Source organism: Equus przewalskii, chromosome 19, assembly GCF_037783145.1.
Source record: "Equus przewalskii isolate Varuska chromosome 19, EquPr2, whole genome shotgun sequence".
Lineage (NCBI taxonomy): Eukaryota > Metazoa > Chordata > Mammalia > Perissodactyla > Equidae > Equus > Equus przewalskii.
In genome coordinates this window covers 40,175,948-40,193,909 of record NC_091849.1, presented here as the reverse complement: position 1 = coordinate 40,193,909, position 17,962 = coordinate 40,175,948, and the positions used below count along the sequence as shown (strand labels likewise).

The window sequence follows — 17,962 nt, the reverse complement described above, 5'->3', positions numbered from 1 at the left end:
ATACCAGTTAGAAATAGATTTCTTTGTGAGTAATAAAAAACAAAACAAATAAAAGTGGCCTAAGTGAGATAGAATTTTATTTCTCTCTCATGTAAAAAGTACAGGGAGTGAGGTCTGTGTTTGTGTGAACAGCATTGTATCATGTTGATTTCCTGTTTTGACAAGGTACTATGGGTGTGTAAGATGTTATCTGGGGCAGGGGGGTGAACAGTAAAGGGAACTCTTACTATTTTGTCCACTTCTCATGGGTCTTAAACTATTTCAAAATAAAAAGTTATAATTGAAAAACAAAAAACTGCAGGGAGGCCAGGGCTATGTGGTGGTGCCGTGATCACCATGCACCCAGGTCCCTTCTGTTTTCCGTCCTCAACCCATGGGCAATAACTCATGGACCAGGATAGCTGCTAAGCTCTTTCCATCTATCTGTATTCCGGTCACCAGGAAAGAGGGAGGAGCAAAGAGGGATATGCCCTTTCTTTGAGGACACCTCTAGAGTATCACATGCTACAGATTTACTTACAGCTCATTGGCTAGAACTTAGTCATATGACCACGCCCAGGTACAAGGGAGGCTAGGAAATGTAGTCTTTGTTCTGCATGGCCTTGTGGCCTCGTAACACTTGGGCATTCTTCCTGGGGAAGAAGGGGAGAATGGAGTAAGGGGACAACGAGCAGGCTCTGCAGAGTTACCCCTGGAGGAAGAGCACAGCACTGGGGCACAAAAGGAAGAGCTGGTTGATTTGATTGCCTCCCAGCTCTCCAGCCCGACTTCCCCATTACCCCTCCCAACTATGGCAGGAAGTTGCCCTTGTTTCCTTCCTTTAGCAAAATAGACTCAGTCCTCCTTCCCTGGTCTAGAAGCCTCCATCCAATCCCCTGGGCTCCATATGGGAACTTAAGCTAGCGGCTTTCATCTTCCCTGGATCTGCTTTACGTCAGAGAACAGGAGGCGCTTATATGATGTGAATTAGGAGAAATGATTAGACTCTCCCCAGCCTTGCCATCTCTCCAGATACCACCCCCACAAGCCAGGGCATAGTGCCTACAATGTCATTAGGGACTCGGTCCCTTGTTTAAGGCAATGCAGAATTCTCATTTAGCCTAATCAGCCATTAATATTTTAACCACTGATTTCTTTGATCTTCTTGAGTATTGCAGTCAGATAAGGACCCTGCAAGGATAGGGCTGGAAGAGGGTTCGGAGATCTCACTGCCCCCAAACACCCTCCCCTTGTACATTTGAGGCAACTGAGGGTAGTAGGAGTGACGTGGATGGCTGTGGTCACACTGTGGCAGGGGGGTTCTCTTTTGGCTTCAAGCTCCCTCCGATCTCCTGATTATCTGAAAATTATTTTTTCACCCTACCTGTGGCTGGTCGAGGTGAAGTCTGGAGAGAAGTACTTACTCGCTGGGCATTAAACCCTGAGGGTTGCAGGAGAAACACAAACCTCACTGCCTCAAACAAGCACCAATCCCGCTTCTCCCATTCACAGCGAGAAGCCGTGAGCCCCTTCTGCAACCAGCAAGACCCTGAGTCCTGAGGCCAAGTGAAGTGGACGTCAGCAGGCATTCTCATTCCCTCCCCATGGGGACGAGTGTAAAGGACACTGCCCAGGAGCACCCAGACTCCTGATCTCTCACCTGCCAGTGCTCTAACACTGGGAGCACTCTGACCTTTGACATGCCAGGGTGGGGATTCCCCACCCTGAAACTCTGAGGTGAGTTCCCTTTCTCTCTCCGTTAAGCACTTGATAATAAAGTGACTCTAACTACTGTTTGGCTAGAGCCTTCCATATGTTTTTTTGATTGGCTTTCCGGGAGAACATAGGTGAGCCCCGGGGTCCCAAGACTCTCACGGTATCTACAAAGCTCTCTGAGAGCGTGGATGGATGAGTGGTCACTTACTAGGATGGGGACTCTGGGCAAGTCACCTAAACACCTCTGAGCCTCATTTGCTTTACCTGTAAAATAGAGGCAATTAACTCACATCCTGCATAGGGTGGATGGGAGGATGAAAGGGTTAAAGCATAAAATGATTAGAGTGTAGTTAATGCTCAGCAAGTGTTAGAATTAGATGATGATGATGATGATGATGTCAATGTAATTGATACTGAATCTCTTAATCTCAAGGTCTTGTGTCCATGCACAATAAGCCAATCACGAGGCACCAGGGCTTGGAGATGGAGAAAGGTTTATTTGAATTGGCTAAAACAAGAAGGTGGGAGGGTAGGTTCTCTCAAACCTACCTTACCAAAAGAAGAAAGCAGGGGGTCTTTATAGAGCTAAGGGGCGTGGGAGGTAGAGTTTTGGAGAAACAAAGGGGAAGACTGTGTTTTTTTCTCTCCAGATAAGCTCTTGGGCAACCAGACTTCTGGGCGTCAGCAGCAGCTGGGGGCTGGTTATCTGGTGGTCATAACCTACGTAAAGGCATTCTTTTCCTTCTGCCTAAGAAGTTCTTAAATCCTCGTGACCCTTGAGTCAATTCTTGGGTTAAAGAAGAAAACAGCAAATTAATAAGATTAACTTCTTTTCATCTGTGTCTGTGTTGGGAACAATTTTAAAGGGTAATCATGTTCTTATTGAATATTTACAGTAACCCTCAGGTGCCCGGCTTCAATGATATCCACATTTGAAATAATGAAGAGTGAGAATTATTTAAGCCAAATTCAAGTATTTTGCCTTCTGAGAAGTCCATAGAAAAATATAGGTTTGGGGACAAACTTTTTAAAGATTCTCTAGTCCCAGGTCTTGAGTTAGTTAGGGGGAAAAAGATATTACCAGATAGGGACAGCCGTGCCTACAGTGATGCTAAATGGTAACCAGATTTGAGGAAAGAAGAGACTGAAGTGAGTGTTCACTCATGAGTCTGTGGTTAACATTGTAACAGCACAGCAACTTTAGAGCTAATTAATTCCCACATTTACATAGAGGAAACTGAGGCACACAGTCGGGTCGTGATTAGTCTGAGGTTAATGAGGTCAGTGAAGTATTTAACCATTGCACAAAGGAAGCATAAATATAGTGTTCATGAAGAACTACTATCATGATGAAGAAATATATGACTTTGCTACCAGGGAGCCTGACTTTGAGGGGGACGCGGCCCCGCCCTCGGGGAGCCCCGGTCTGAGGGGAGACGCGGCCCTGCTTCTCTGTGAGTCCCAGTTCTGGGGGGAGGCAGGGCAGATTTTGCTCTGTCATCTGTCCCCTGCCCTGCATGCCTCTCCCCCTTCCCTCTGTACTGCGCTCTCTGTCTTGCCTTCAGTAGATTGCAGTCTCCCAGAGGACAGAAAGGAGCCATTCATTGAGAGTCTGTATGGAGCCCAGCATAGCAGACGCTCAATAAATATTTATGGCTGCTAATGATTTAGCGCAATAAATACACACATAATCTATGCGACAGAAGCCTAAGGAACGGAGCACATAGCAGCTGCGCTGGCAGGGCCATTGCTGGTAAGGAACAGACTGGGGAGGGAGTTACTAAGCAGCCTGAAGTGATCAGAGAGGACGAGTGGGAGACCCTTTCTCCTCTGTGGTCCCCATAGTGTCTTTGCAGAAAGTACCCTGAGCTGGGCTTCATTATGACTCTCACAGACTCAAGGCACTTTTGCCTTCAAAGGCTCCTTCCTGCACTGAAAAAAAATTCTCTCACCGCCACTGGCCACCTCTCCCCTGGGCTGGACGCAGCTTACCCCCAAACTACCCCAGGCCTAACCCTGGAATGGGGAGCAGCCAGGTTGGAGGAGGGTTTGCTGATTGCTCCACAATCCCAGCTTTTCTTGCATTAATTCCTACCCATGTCACCTGCAACAACAGAATTCCTAAATTAGTGGCCGAGGTCCCAGAGGTGCTGAGTTCTAGGAATAAGTTTTGAATTTTAGGTTTTTATTTGAGTGACAATCTATAGTCCATTCTTTACAAAGCTTCTCTTTGAGAACAGCCAGTTGTGACTTAAAGACAATCACAGAATAAGAACTATTATTTTTTTAGGTTTTCTTTTTATTGTGGTCATAATAGCTTATAACATAGTGAGATTTCAGTTGTATATTGTTAGTTGTCATACACCATATAAGTATGCTCCTTCACCCCTTGTGCCCACCCTCCACCCGCCTTCCCCCAGTAACCACTAATTTGTTCTCTTTGTCCGCAAGTTTGTTTATATTCCACACATGAGTGAAATCATATGGTGTTTGTCTTTGTCTGGCTTATTTCACTTAACATGATGCCCTCAAGGTCCATCCATGTGGTTGCAAATGGACAATTTCATCTTTTTTATGGCTGAGTAGTATTCCATTGTATATATACACCACATCTTCTTTATCCAGTCACCAATCAGTGGGCACTTGGGTTCCTTCCACTCCTTGGCTATTGTGAATAATGCTGCAAAGAACATAGGGGTGCATAAGTCTCTTTGAATTGTTGATTTCAAGTTCTTTGGATAGATACCCAGTAGTGGGATAGCTGGGTTGTATGGTATTTCTATTTTTAATTTTTTGAGAAATCTCCAGACTGTTTTCCACAGTGGCTGCATCAGTTTGCATTCCCACCAGCAGTGGATGAGGGTTCCCTTTTCTCCACAACCTCTCCAACATTTGTTGTTTTTTGTCTTGGTGATTATAGCCATTCTAATGGGCATAATATGATATCTTAGTGTGGTTTTGATTTGCATCTCCCTGATGATTAGTGATGTTGAACATCTTTTCATGTGCCTATTGGCCGTCTGTATATCTTCTTTGGAAAAATGTCTGTTCATTTCTTCTGATTGGGTTGTTTTTTATCAGGTTGTTTGTTTTTTTTTGTAGTTAATTTGTGTGAGTTCTTTATATATTATGGAGATCAACCCCTTATCGGATATATGATTTAAAAATATTTTCTCCAAGTTGGTGGGTTGTTTTTTCATTTAGATCTTGGTTTCCTTTGCCTTCCAGAAGCTCTTTAGTCTGATAAAGTCCCACTTGTTTATTTTTTCTTTTGTTTCCCTTGTCTGAGTAGACGTGGTGTTGGAAAAGATCCTTTTAAGTCTGATGTCAGAGTGTACTGCCTATATTCTTTTCCAGAAGTTTTATGGTTTCAGACCTTACCTTCAAGTCTTTGGTTCATTTTGAGTCTACTTTTGTGCATGGGAAAAGATAATGGTCTATTTTCATTCTTTTGCATGTGGCTGTCCAGTTTTCTCAGCACCATTTATTGAAGAGGCTTTCCTTTCTCCATCCTATGTTCTTGGCACCTTTGTCAAAGATTAGCTGTCTGTAGATGTGTGGTTTTATTTCTGGGCTTTCAGTTCTGTTCCATTGACCTATGTGTCTGTTCTTGTCTGAGAACCATGTTGTTTTGATTACTGTAGCTTTGTAATATGTTTTGAAGTCAGGGATTGTGATGCCACCAACTTTGTTCTTGTTTCCCAGGATTGCTTTGGCTATTCGGGGTCTTTTGTTGCCCCATATGAATTTTAACATTCTTTATTCTATTTCTGTGAAGAATGTCATTGGGATTCTGCTGGGATTGCATTGAATCTGTAGCTTGCTTTGGGTAGTATGGACATTTTAACTATGTTTATTCTTTCAATCCATGTGCATGGAATCTCTTTCCATTTCTTTATGTCATTATCGATTTCTTTCAGTAAAGTCTTATAGTTTTCCTTGTATAGGTCTTTTACATCCTTGGTTGAATTTATTCCTAGATATCTTATTCTTTTTGTTGGGATTGTAAATGGGATTGTATTCTTGAGTTCTTGTTCTTAGTTTGTTATTAGAGTATAGAAATGCTACTGATTTTTGTAAGTTGACTCTCTACCCTGCAACTTTGCCATAGTTGTTGATTATTTCTAATAGTTTTCCGATGGATTCTTTAGGGTTTTCTGTATATAAAATTACGTCATCTGCAAACAGCAAGAGTTTCACTTCTTCTCTCCCTATTTGGATTCCTTTTATTCTTTTTTCTTGCCTAATTTCTCTGGCCAAAACCTTTCAACTATGTTGAATAAGAGTGGTGAGCATGGGCACCCTTGTCTTGTTCCTGTTCTCAGAGGGATGGCTTTCAGTTTTTCCCTATTGAGTATGATGTCAGCTGTGGGCTTGTCATATATGGCCTTTATTATTTTGAGGTACTTTCCTTTTACACCCATTTTATTGAGAGTTTTTTTCATGAATGGATGTTGGATCTTGTCAAATGCTTTCTCTGTGTCTATTGAGATTATCATGTGGGTTTTTTTCCCCTCATTTTGTTAATGTGGTATATCATTGATGTTGATTGATTTGCAGATGTTGAACCATCCTTGTGTCCCTGGTATAAATCCCACTTGATCATGGTGTATGATCTTTTTAATGTATTGCTATATTCGGTTTGCCAATATTTTGTTCAGGATTTTTGCATCTATGTTCATCAGTGATATTGGCCTGTAATTTTCCTTCTTTATGTTGTCCTTATCTGGCTTTGGTATCAGAGTGATGTTGGCCTCGTAGAATGTGTTAGGAAAATTTCCGTCTTCCTCAATTTTTTGGAATAGTTTGAGAAGAATAGGTAATAAATCTTCTTTGAATGTTTGGTAGAATTCTCCTGAGAAGCCATCTGGTCCTAGACTTTTCTTTGGGGGAAGGTTTTTGATAACTGTTTCAATCTCTTTACTTGTGATTGGTCTATTCAGATTCTCTATGTCTTCCGAGAATAAGAATTATAATGAGCAACCCTGTTTTGAGATTCATGATGTACCCAGCCCTGCTTAAGTGTTTTATGTGGAGTGACCCATTTAATCTTCACAACAACCCTATGAGGTTATCCAGCCTTACAGATGAGGACGCCCAGGTACTGGGAGGTCAAGCAACTTGCCCAAGACCATGTAGCTAGTAAGTGGTAGCACCAGGATTCAAGTGCAGGTGAACCCTTCGCCCACAAGGTGGCTGGACACCAGAGTCCATGTCCTTACCACTAGCCACCATGCCTCCAATCAAGCTTCTTAAGACGGTGCTTCTCAAACAGGAAGAGTCTTGGAAGAGTCTTCCTTTAAAAGGTTTCTGTAATTACCCAGCTTTGTTAGCTCCTTCCCTATATACCACAACACTTTGAATCTTTGTTCTTCTAGAATATTCTCCTTAAGACAATCAGCCCTGGCTGCTGAAATCCTACCACCTATCATTCAAGGCCACAATTAGCGCCACCTCCTTCAAGAAGTGTTCCATTGCCCTAGTTAGGAGGGATGTCTTCTGAAGAATTCCCATATCATTTTACCACTTTCTTTTCTCTCCAGCTTGAGAATAGTGCCATCCATGGTGGGGTAGGGCATCTCTGAGCTGGGATTCCAGCTCTGTCTTTTGTCTTAAGTCATTGAGCAAGTTACATAAGCTTCCTGAGCCTCAATTTCTCCACCTGTAAAATGGGCAAGTCGTATTGCATTATCAGGTGATTTAAATGAGGTCCCATGTGTAAAGTGCTTGACACTCTGCAGACACTCCCCTCATCTCCTGGATTTCAGTTATCCGGGGAGGTGTTTGTAAGTTCCTCCTGAGAAGAGGGGAGTTGTCCCCTCTGGCTCTGTCCACTCTCACCCCCATGTCCTGCATGTCCATGGGGAGCAGGTGCTCAGCAGAAGCCTGACTGAATGATTGAGTTCCTGCTGCTGAGTCAAGCACGTCCCTGTGCCAGGGGAATGGGGTGGAGGGTCCTAGGAGGAAGGGATTGTCTACAGTGTTCCAGATCTGGACTCCAGACAGTCTCCAGGGAGGATGCCAAAGGGGAAAAGAAGGAGAGGATGAAAAAGACAGGCTGAGGCAGGGGAAATGGGGAAGGATGGAAGGTTATGCAGAGAAAGGAGAACGGGGGAAAAAGAAGGAGATAAAGGGAAGGGAGAAATAAGTCTGCAAACTGGAAAAAAGAAAATAGAGAAGCCCTATGAGGTTTCCAAACTTGAGGACAGAAAGGGAGACAGTCAAGGTCTTCCATTTCCCGCACTTGAGTACTGGGGTGGGGTGGACTAGGGTGCTGAGTGGTCTGAGTCTTCATTTGTTCCCCTCCCAAATCTCATCAAACTGAGGCTAGAAATGGACTTGAACAGATGAAACCATCCCCCCACCCCACCCTACCCACCCACATCCCTAGTTGCCCAGGTGGGGAAACTGAGGCACAAAGAGGAGAAATGGTTTGCTGCGGTCCAGGGCAGGGCTAGGATGGGGACCCAGGTCACAGAACCCCTGGACCATCCTTTTCTTGCTGTATCAGGCTGTGGGTGGGAGTCAGGATGCGCACATTCCGACATGAAGAAAGACAATATTAGGAATGCAGAAAGCAAATCCCAGGGTAATGGAGCCTGGTGTTTGCAATAAAAATTTAAATGTGCCATCCTGGTGGCAATAGCAGCTTTTATCTGATCAGCCTGTCAGTGCTTAAGAAGTCTGGGTTCTGTAAATGGCAAAACCAAATTGAATTCATATTTACTGCCCTTGAGTCTCCAGGGTTTATTGTTTCTAGTGGATTACTCTCTCTCTTTCTTCTCTTCCGCCTTTTTCCTTCTCCCCCTCCTCTTCTTCCTTCTTTTTCTTACACTTCCAAGTGGCTTTATTACCCAACAATTGATTTGGAAAGTTGACAAGAGAGAAGGGCGCTCTACTGGTGTGCAGATTATTTTCCACTCGCTCCTCCAAGTAAACTCTCCACTGCATCTGCCCTGCCCCATGCCCGGGAGCCCGCTGCATGGACAGCTCCCTGCAGGCTCCCTTGCCCTCTGGCTTCCTGGGTTTGGGTACTGGGAGGCCCCAGCAGGAGGTGGGAGGGACGGGTGAGAGAGGGGTGCCTATCCCCCTGGCCGGCTCCCTTCCAGGCCATAGTTTGTCTCTGGGTCATATCCATCCATCCACCAAGGATCACAGATCCATCAGGTAGCTCCTCTCCGTGGCTGTCACCTGCCTGTGTCCTGAAACTGCCCTCTGTCTTTGCCCCTCAGGCCCAGGGGTGAAAGAATCAAATCTCCCCTCTGTTGCCAGCCCCTGGGAGCTGCATCACCTGCCTAGGTTCCCCTGACCTGGTGGACGTCTCTGTCCCTTCATTAAACTACCTCCAGGTACCCCTTCGATTCTGTCATCTGTTTCGTCCCAGCACCCTGACTGATAATGTGTCTCTGCCCCTTCTCCCCAGAACTGGGGGGATACAGGAGAGCAACATAACGAAGAGCAGGCAGGGGGATTCTTTCCATTAGATTTGTAGAAAGTCGGGGAAGCCGCAGGGCTGAAGCTCAGCCTGGTCTATGGGGTGGCGTCTTATGTGTGTGGGGACAGAGATGGCATACCGGCCCAGCACCTCCTGCCCCTAAATGGACGGGCCGTCCTGCCCCACTTCCCATCTCGCCCTTTAGCAGCTGCTGGGCAGGGACATGAGAGATGGGCCGGCCTCTCGTGAGACCCCACAGTAGGCACATCCCTAGTCTGGCCTTTTCCCATGTCCTCTGTGTGCTGAGAGAATCCGTGGGGGCTGTATGACAGCAAAAGTAGCCCCGATGGAGAAGTCCTTTTGCGTTCGTGTGTCGCCTTGTAAGACTAGGTTGTCTGACAGGTGAGGACTCTGTTCCAAGGCCAAGGAAAGACCAGATCTGGAGGGCAGTGCGGGCTCGTCTGTGGCTGTGCTCCCGTTGCAGCAGCCCCTCCCCGCCCATGAACCTGCGAGAGGAAACAAGCACAGAAACTCCCATCAAGAAGCCAATTTGATTGTCTAAATTCTTTTTGTTTTAGTAATCAGAGGGGTTATTAGGAGAACAAGATTAAATATGCCGTGTTTGCCGTCATTCCAAATGCATAACAACAGGGCAGGGTGATGACACACGTCTGTGCGATGAGCGCTCCTCTTGCTCAGAGCCACAGGAGGGGGGGTTGGGGGGGGGGTGCGGGCTGCCCCTGGGAGGCCCAGCTGGGGACTCACTCACGGGGAAGGGCTGCTTCCCGGAGGCCTGGTCCCCACCTGGGCCCCCAAGAGTGGGGTAAGGAAAAGGGGCTGTGAGGGGAGCAGGAGGCCACTGCTAATATCAGCCTGGGATCCCAGAGGCAGAACTGTGGGCAGATGCTGGGGATATAGAGACTAGACTCAGCCCCGTCCTCAGGGAGCCCCGGTCTGAGGGGAGACGAGGCCCTGTCCTCAGGGAGCCCCAGTCTGCTGAGCGAGATCCAACCCCTACCTCTAGTGACCTTCAAGTCTGACATCCTAGTTAGATGGCGACCCATAATTATGTCCTGCAGCTGGAGTGACCTTTAATGCTATCCAGCCATTGCCTACCCTGTAGCCTGGGTGGCTTGAAGAAGAAAAGCCAATTTTAATTTTAGCTTGAGCCAAACATAATGAGGAGAGTAAATCATAGAGTGAACGTTCCCCGGCCAAATGGAAATGAGTTTTGGATTATCTGCCGCTTTGAATTATCCACCCCACTGCTCCCTTCATTAGCCCAGTCCTAGAGAGGACCACACACTGAGGTTGCTCCCCTGAGTGTGGGGACCAGGAAAAGGCCAGGGGCGCTTGGAGCGGGGGTGCTCGTAAGTCAGAGAACTGGGGCTGCTCTGAGACTCCCAACAGAGGAGGATGAAAGGGTTAAGGCAGCGAGGACTCGGTCTTTGGATTTGATTCTGCTGGGGGAGTCCTTGGGCAAGGGAAAAAGGACCAGAAAGGCTCTGGTGACTGGAAATACATCCCTCTGTACCCACATTCTCCCTCTCAGCTAAGAGAGTGGTCCACCCAGGTCCCCAGAGCTGGGTCCTTGCTTGAGGCTTCAGGTGATGGAATCTAAAAGATGCTTGAAACGGGGACAGGGGGATTTTTGAGAAAGAATCTTGAAAGTCATGACTGAATCAAAGCAAAAATCTCTGTGTGAAAAAAATCACACACTCACACGTGAGAGCAGGAGTGAAGGCTGGCAGGTGGTAACAGGGAGGAAGGCCGAGGCCTGAACTGACGCTGAGAGCTGCCAGCCCCGTGGGCTGTCTGTGTCCCCTCAGCAGGGACAGATCACAGGCAACCATGGAGATTAATGCATTTGTAGTTGACAACACGGCAGCTAAACAGCATTTGTTGCCATCAAAGCTGAACAAACAAGCTTCTCCCTCTGCCTCACACAGCCTCGACTCACAGGCAGCCTCATTCACATCCAGGCCCACATTCTGAAAACCAGGCCTCCTTCACCCGCCCACACAGCCCTCCATTCACACACACGCACCCGTCCTCTCATCACCTCCATTCAGGCGACACCCCCTCACTCACACCGAGGCGCCTCCAGGCTGTTCTGGCAGACGCCCGCTTCCTCACACACACACCTCTTCATTCACTCCCAACCTCCACATTCACACTCCACACCCATCCCCACATGGGCCTCCCTCATTCACGCACGCTCATTCACACGCTGGCTTACACGCGTCTCCAGATAAAAGAGGGCTAGTGCTCCACAGCCCTGGGGGTGAACACACTGGGTAGAGGATATTTTCCCTTCAACTATTAACGCCAATCATTTGCGTGGGAACTGAGGTCCCCTTCCTTCATGGAGTTGCTAGTTTTAGTCATTGACGAGAATGTGCACGGTTGTTATATCATTTTTTATTTCCGTGTATCTGACATTTTCACAGTGGCCGGAGCTCATTTGGTACCTTATGTAATAAGGGTTATAATTAAGAAGTGTGCCTTGGGCTGCATTCTCCAGAAACAGACCTGAAAGGACCTGAAACAAGCATTTGCGTGTAAGTGGTTTATTTGGCCGGTGATGGCAGGATGCATGGGAAGAGGAGTGGGAGGTGAGATGAGGAAGGGAAGGCAGCCAATACAGGGTATGTTAGGGGCAGGTGACAGCGAAGGGTCACCAGAGCTCAGTGCTGCTGGGGACCTCTAGGAGACTGTGTGGAATGTGCCTCAGAGATGTTCCGCCCCGGCAGTGAGGAAGAAGTTGAGGTATTTGTCTTCCATGCCCCTCTCTAGCATTGGTTGGGAGCTGCTCTCTGGGGCATTACTTCTCCAGCGTGCCTGGTCTGCCCCAGACAGGGGCAAGCACGCTCCTATAGCAAGTCAGCACGTGCAGGCTGTCAAAGGTGCCAAGGGGTATGACTGCCCATGCTAGAGCACTCACTCATTCATTCACTCATTCATTCATTCACTCATTCTCCCAGCAAACATGTCCTGGGTGCCGACTCTGTGCCAGGTACCAGGCTTCCTCTGGGGATTCAGAGTTGAGCAAAATACAGTCTCTTCCAAGAAGGGGTTCCCAGGTGGTTGGGGTAGAAGACAAGGAAACACATAATTACGTTGCAGCACAATAAAAGCTATCATGGATGCATTCACGTGGGGACATAATGCTGTCATGGAGAACAGAGAGGAAGCGGTTCTGAGCTTAATAACTTACTGACGACAACCACAGCTTATCTTGCACAATAGAAGTTGAAACAGAGCCTAAATGGTCTCATTCTGCCCTTTGGATGTTTTAGACATTATCTTCCCTTTTCTGTTGCCTGTGCTGTCTAAGACTGCTCTTTTTGGCTAGTTTGTGAAGAAGTTTGGGGATTTGGGATGTGGCCCCTGTCTCCACGGCATTGTTTGGGGACAGCACGGGGAATGTTTTTGCCCTTCTGTGTGGGTGTCTTTCTGCAGACAAGAAGCTAGGACCTTCTCAGGGAAGGGGTCTCCCTTGGGGATTTGGCTGTCTCTGTCTCTCTCTCTCTCTTCAAAATAGAAGCTATGGCTTCAATAGCAAAACGGCAGCTCCCTGAGGTCAAACTGGAAGGGAGCTTGTTGAGATCAAGGGTGATTCTCTCCAACACATGCTCATTCCGCTTGCCCCCTCCCCCCTTTCTCAGGGGATCCCTATATAGTCATGCGCCGCATACTGACATTTCTGTCAACGACAGACCACATATGGACAGTTGTCCATGAGATTAGAACCATAGAGCCTAGGTGTGTAGTAGCCCATACCATCTAGGTTTGTGTAAGTGCACTCTGTGATGTTCACATAATGACAAAATTGTCTAAGGACACATTTCTCAGAACGTATCCCTGTCGTTAAGCGACGCATGACTGTACAGGGTAGCATCAGAGAGGGCGTTTGGAAAATCAGCTCTCTGATGCTAACTCGTTTTTCTTACACTTAGAAGCAGCCCCAGACTGTTGCTTCCAGAGGGTCTGGGAGGTGGAGGTGCTGGAGACGGGGCAGGGCAGAGCTGGAAGCCTCACACTGGAGCTGCACACGGGGCTTGGGGCAGGGCCAACACCTGACAACCCCCAGACAGGAGAAGCAGCCCATCAGCCGGGGTCTGGGAGTTAGTCTCCTCTCCCGTCCCTTTGCTCCAGAGCTGGCCCCTCCAGGGCTGGCCTTGAGTGGTGTGATTTATGGGAACAGCAAGTGCTCCAGGAGGGGAGGTCTAGAAAGAAGGCTCAGGCGGGTGCGTCTCCTGGTAGACCCGAACCCCTCCCACTCTTAATTCACCCTGTCCCACCCCGGAGCACCCTGGAGGGGCCGTTTCTTTCTACCTGAAGCCGAGACAGGCATCTCCCTTGGTTTACAGGCTCCAGGGGCGGGTGGCTCCTCGGCTGGTTGCTAAGGTATCTTTTAAATGGAAATCAGGGTGGAGAGATATCACATATATCGCGCCAGCCATCTGCTAAATGCTGCCTCTTCTGTCTGGAACAGCTCGAGGTGGTTCTGACAGGCAGACAGGGCCCAGGGGCTGGGTGAGGGGGCGGGGGAGGAAAGTCTGTGGTCTCCTCGTCAAGGGAAGAAGAGGAACTTTGCTTTTCTGCCTCCACGTCCCTTAGTTTTCCACTCTCTGTCCTCATCTTTCTTTATTCCTTTTGTTTTAAATATAAATTCCATCTGGAGATTCTGATTACACACCGTGAGCATAGTTCCACAACTCTATATTTGTTGCCAGTATATTTAAGTGTGTGTGCATGTACGTGTGTGACTCACCACCATGGGGCCTGACAGGTGGGTCTTTCTGAGCCAATCAGAACACTACCGTTCCTTCCAGGCCCATCCCCGAACAGGAAACATGAGTGCCCAAATTTAGTACAACAGCTGGGCCATCCCAGGTTACTGAGCCATCCCGTAGTGGAGTCAGCTGGTTTATCTGTGTACACCAGGCACGCGGAAGCCTCCGGAGGGGCCTTGTCTACTCCAAGGACCGTCGGGAGCCAGACAATCCTCCATTCAAATCGGGGTTCTTCTCAGGGGAGCTGGGCGAGTTAGGGCAGGACCAAATGTCTTTGAACTTTCCAGTAGTTAAAATGAGGGTAGTAATACTCAGGGCCACGAGGGATGGTAGGGCAGGTTGCTCACTGCATAAGGTTGTTCAACTAAGGGGCCCTACAAATGCCCAGAGTGGGGGCACCTCTTCCAACTTGCACAAAAGCACCATGTGGGCTAGCGGCAGCACTGACCTTGAAGAGTTGTTGTGAAGGTGGCGTGGAGAAACCAAACTGAGGGTGGGAGGAGACGCAGTTCCTACCCCGGGGGAAACTCCCAGAGATGTGCTGAGTCTCTGCAGGGCAGGTCCAGAGGAGAGCATTTCTCTTCCTCTCCTGGCTCCTCTGTTTCTGCATCTCCTGGCAAACCCCACCCCCTTCCCGAGGCCTGGCTCATAGACATTCTGAGCAGACAAGCTCTTGCTCCTCGGCAGATGGATTCCTCCTATGAAGGCTGATTCTGACATTTGATACCAGCATCCATTTCACAGCCTCGCTTCTGATCACCACGCTCCTCTCTCAGCTTTGCCCGCAAATAATCCCGGGGCCCCTCCTGCCCGCTTTCATCTGTTTCTTTGTTCCTGATACCAGTCCTCCCCTCCTAATCTCTATCTCTCCTGGCTCGCCTCTACCACCTACACTGTTCCGGGGTGCTGAGAGGGACCTCGGTTGCCCCTTCCACCATTTGTTCAAATCCCTGCTCAAAAGAGAGAGCCCCCACCCCAGGTGTGCACTAATTAGGTGTGTGCATCCACCCAGTCTCCTCGCCTGCCGCCCAATTTGGGGCTTAAGCTGCTTTTTGTTTAGCTGGGAGAGTAATATATTAAGTGACTGTTCTTAGAATACAATTTTAATTAAGATTCAATAGTCACTTCTCTGTCAGTAATCTTCCATGCTGATTACTTAAAATATATTTACCCAGCTCTATTATGTCACAGATTTGAATTCATTAGACGTTTGTTAATCCTCAAGAAACTTTTTTTTAAATGTGGTTTGTTTAGCATAATTTACAAGGACAAAACTGTTTGAGACAATGGGCTCTGTTCAGGGTGTGCATCTCACAGACTACTCCCTGCTTGCCGCCACCTCCAGGGGGCAGGTGACAGAGCCGAGGATGGACAGGGCCAGAGGACACCATCCATCCATCTTGCGCTGATGCAGCCCGTCCCAGGCAGCCCCCCAGGACACAGGGCACCAACAGCCTTGGCCCTGGACTCAGATGCGCCTGACAAATGTTATCATTTCCTATGTGTGCCGTGATGGGAAATGCTGGGAAGTGGTGCTTAGCCCTTGAACACTGCAGCATTTACTGACAAGAGGTCATAAAGAAGACACCTTTCTCATGGGGCCACAGGCTTTCAGAACACTACCCCCTCTACACACACACACACACACATGCATGCACGCACGCAGCCACCTCCAGCTTAGCTAGCAAGGGACATCCTTGGGAGTGGCTGTCCCGGTGTCCTCAGTGGGTGTAGGGGGTACCACTCACCTCTACTTGAGCAGATGCAGGAGCCAGAGAAATACGGCCTCCCTGACTCTAGGACCATGAGGAGTCGCACCGGAAAGCACAGCTGATGATTGGCAGAAGATGCCTCTGAATCTTCTGCTGTGACCAGGCCACTCCATAAAGAAGATTTCTCAGCTAATTAGCTAAATGAACCCCAGAAAGCGGTGATATAGAACTCAGAACCTCAGTGCCAATGCCAGAAACTCACTTTGCTCAGCACTGTATTTCATTCATTCATTCAGTTGATATTTTGGGGGCAGGTACTTCCTATGAGTCAGATGTGGTGCTGGGTGCTGGGGATACAGTGATAGGTGGACAAGACAGGAAAGCTCCCTGCCTTTTGGAGTTCATCTTCTAGGAAGGCAGACAGGTAAGTAACTAAGGAATTATAATTAAAGTGTGATGAGCAATATGAGGGCAAGTGCAGGGTGCTAAGGGGCAAATAGCAGGAAGGCCTAGTTTGGTCTAGGTTTTGAAGAGGCTCCCTGGAGTAGGTGGTGTTTAAGCTAAGACCTGGAGGTAGAATAGGAGCTTGGCCAGGCAGGAGTGAAGGTAGCGGAGAAGCTGGGAAGAGACCAGAGCAGGTAGGAGGTCGTGGAAGAAGATCAAACAAGGCATTTATAATTGAGAGAGACTGAGTGTAGCTGGGACATGAGAAGCAAAGGAAGAGAGAGTGGTAAGAGAGAAAGTGGGGTAGTGGGCAGGATCAGCTCTTGCAGAGACTTTTCTCGTGCTAAAAAATAAGAAGTGGGGCTGGCCCAGTGGTGTAGTGGTTAAGTTAAGTGTGCTCCACTTTGGTGGCCCAGGGTTGGCCAGTTTGGATCCTGGGCACAGACCTACACACCGCTCATCAAGCCATAGTGCAGCGGCGTCCCACATACAAAAAATAGAGGAAGATTTGCACAGATGTTAGCTCAGGGCCAATCTCCCTCACCAAAAAACACATAAATAAATGAAAAGAATTTTTTAAAGCTTTAAAAAATAAGAAGAAGGTCAATGCATATGGAGCAGATTCCTGTTTGTTTTATCAGGCCCCAGCTAAGCATGGACCTAGAAGGCCAGAACACATTAGATCATGGAGAAGTTCGCAGGTGGAAAGCTTCTACATGTGGACACCACAGGTGTGGACGTGCCTGGTGGGATCTGGGCCAAGGTGGGCTGGTACCCCTCAGGGAGGAGGTCGGGAGAGCAGGGACTAGCGGGTGGGTAGTTGCTCTTGGGGGCCCAGAACAGACTGTGTGGAATTAGGCACATTGACACACACTTTTAATGAGGGTGATCATAATGAAGAAGAAGAAAAGGAAAAAAATCCTCTAGAACAGAGGTCAGCAAACTTTTTGTGCAAAGGGCAGGACAGTAAATATTTTAGGCTTTGCTGGCCACATTATATCTGCTGCAACTTCTCGCCTCTGTCGTTGTGGCATGAAAAAAGCCATAGACACCATGTAAACAAATGAGCATGGCCATGTTCTAATAAAACTTTATTTACAAAAACAAGTAGCTGTCTGGATTTGTCCCTTGGGCTACAGTTAGGCGACACCTGCCCTGACAGTGCTGTCCAATACGGTAGCCAATAGCCACATTGGCTAGTGAGCACTTGAAATGTGCTCTAAGTGTTCAGTATACACCGATTTTGAACACTCAGTACAAATAAAGGAGTGTTAAACATCTCAGTAATTGCATTGATTACATGTTGAAATAATATTTTACATATAGTGGGTTAAATGAAATATATCACCAAAATTGATTTCACCTGTTTCTTTTACTTTTTAAAAATATGGTCGTTAAAAAATTTAAAATTCCGTTCATGGCTAGTATCACATTTCAGTTGGACAGTGCTCCTCAAGAACAATACTCTCTCCTGATGAAATATAGAGGAAGTCTCTGGCCCGAAGGGTTTTGGGCAGGAGATTTACCCTTAAAGAGACTCAATAAGGAAATAGAAATCTTCACACTAAAGTAATATCTGATTGGAATAGATTTTTAAATTCACTTTATATCTTTTTTTTATCAGCTAGTTGTTTTGTCTGCATCTGTTCTCCTCAAACTGGGAATTATGGAGCTGTCCTTCCTCAAGATATTAATAGCTGTTGCTCAAAAGTTAAAAAAAGAAGTGAGCAAGACCAAATTAAACATTAATCCAGTTTCTTCACTGCAGCAGAATCTCTCAAGCTTCTGAACTTGCGAATGCGTGTAGAGCTTTCGCAAGAGTAAGCAAGAGCAGGCAGCGCTTCCTCAACTCCTTGGCCTTAGAAGTCTTTCTTGCA

At 47.4% G+C, this 17,962-nt stretch overlaps 1 protein-coding gene across 4 annotated transcripts in view; it reads left to right on the top strand.

Annotated features, from left to right (window-relative positions):
* Positions 1–17,962, top strand: part of LRFN2 (leucine rich repeat and fibronectin type III domain containing 2) — a 187,810-nt gene that overhangs the window by 128,537 nt on the left and 41,311 nt on the right. For 2 of the 4 annotated variants that reach the window (XM_070584541.1, XM_070584543.1), the window contains exon 2: positions 1,492–1,716. The exons of the other annotated variants lie outside the window; for them this stretch is intronic. The gene's annotated coding sequence lies outside the window, so the exon portion shown is untranslated. The remainder of the gene's footprint in view (positions 1–1,491; positions 1,717–17,962) is intronic. 4 annotated transcript variants of the gene reach the window in all.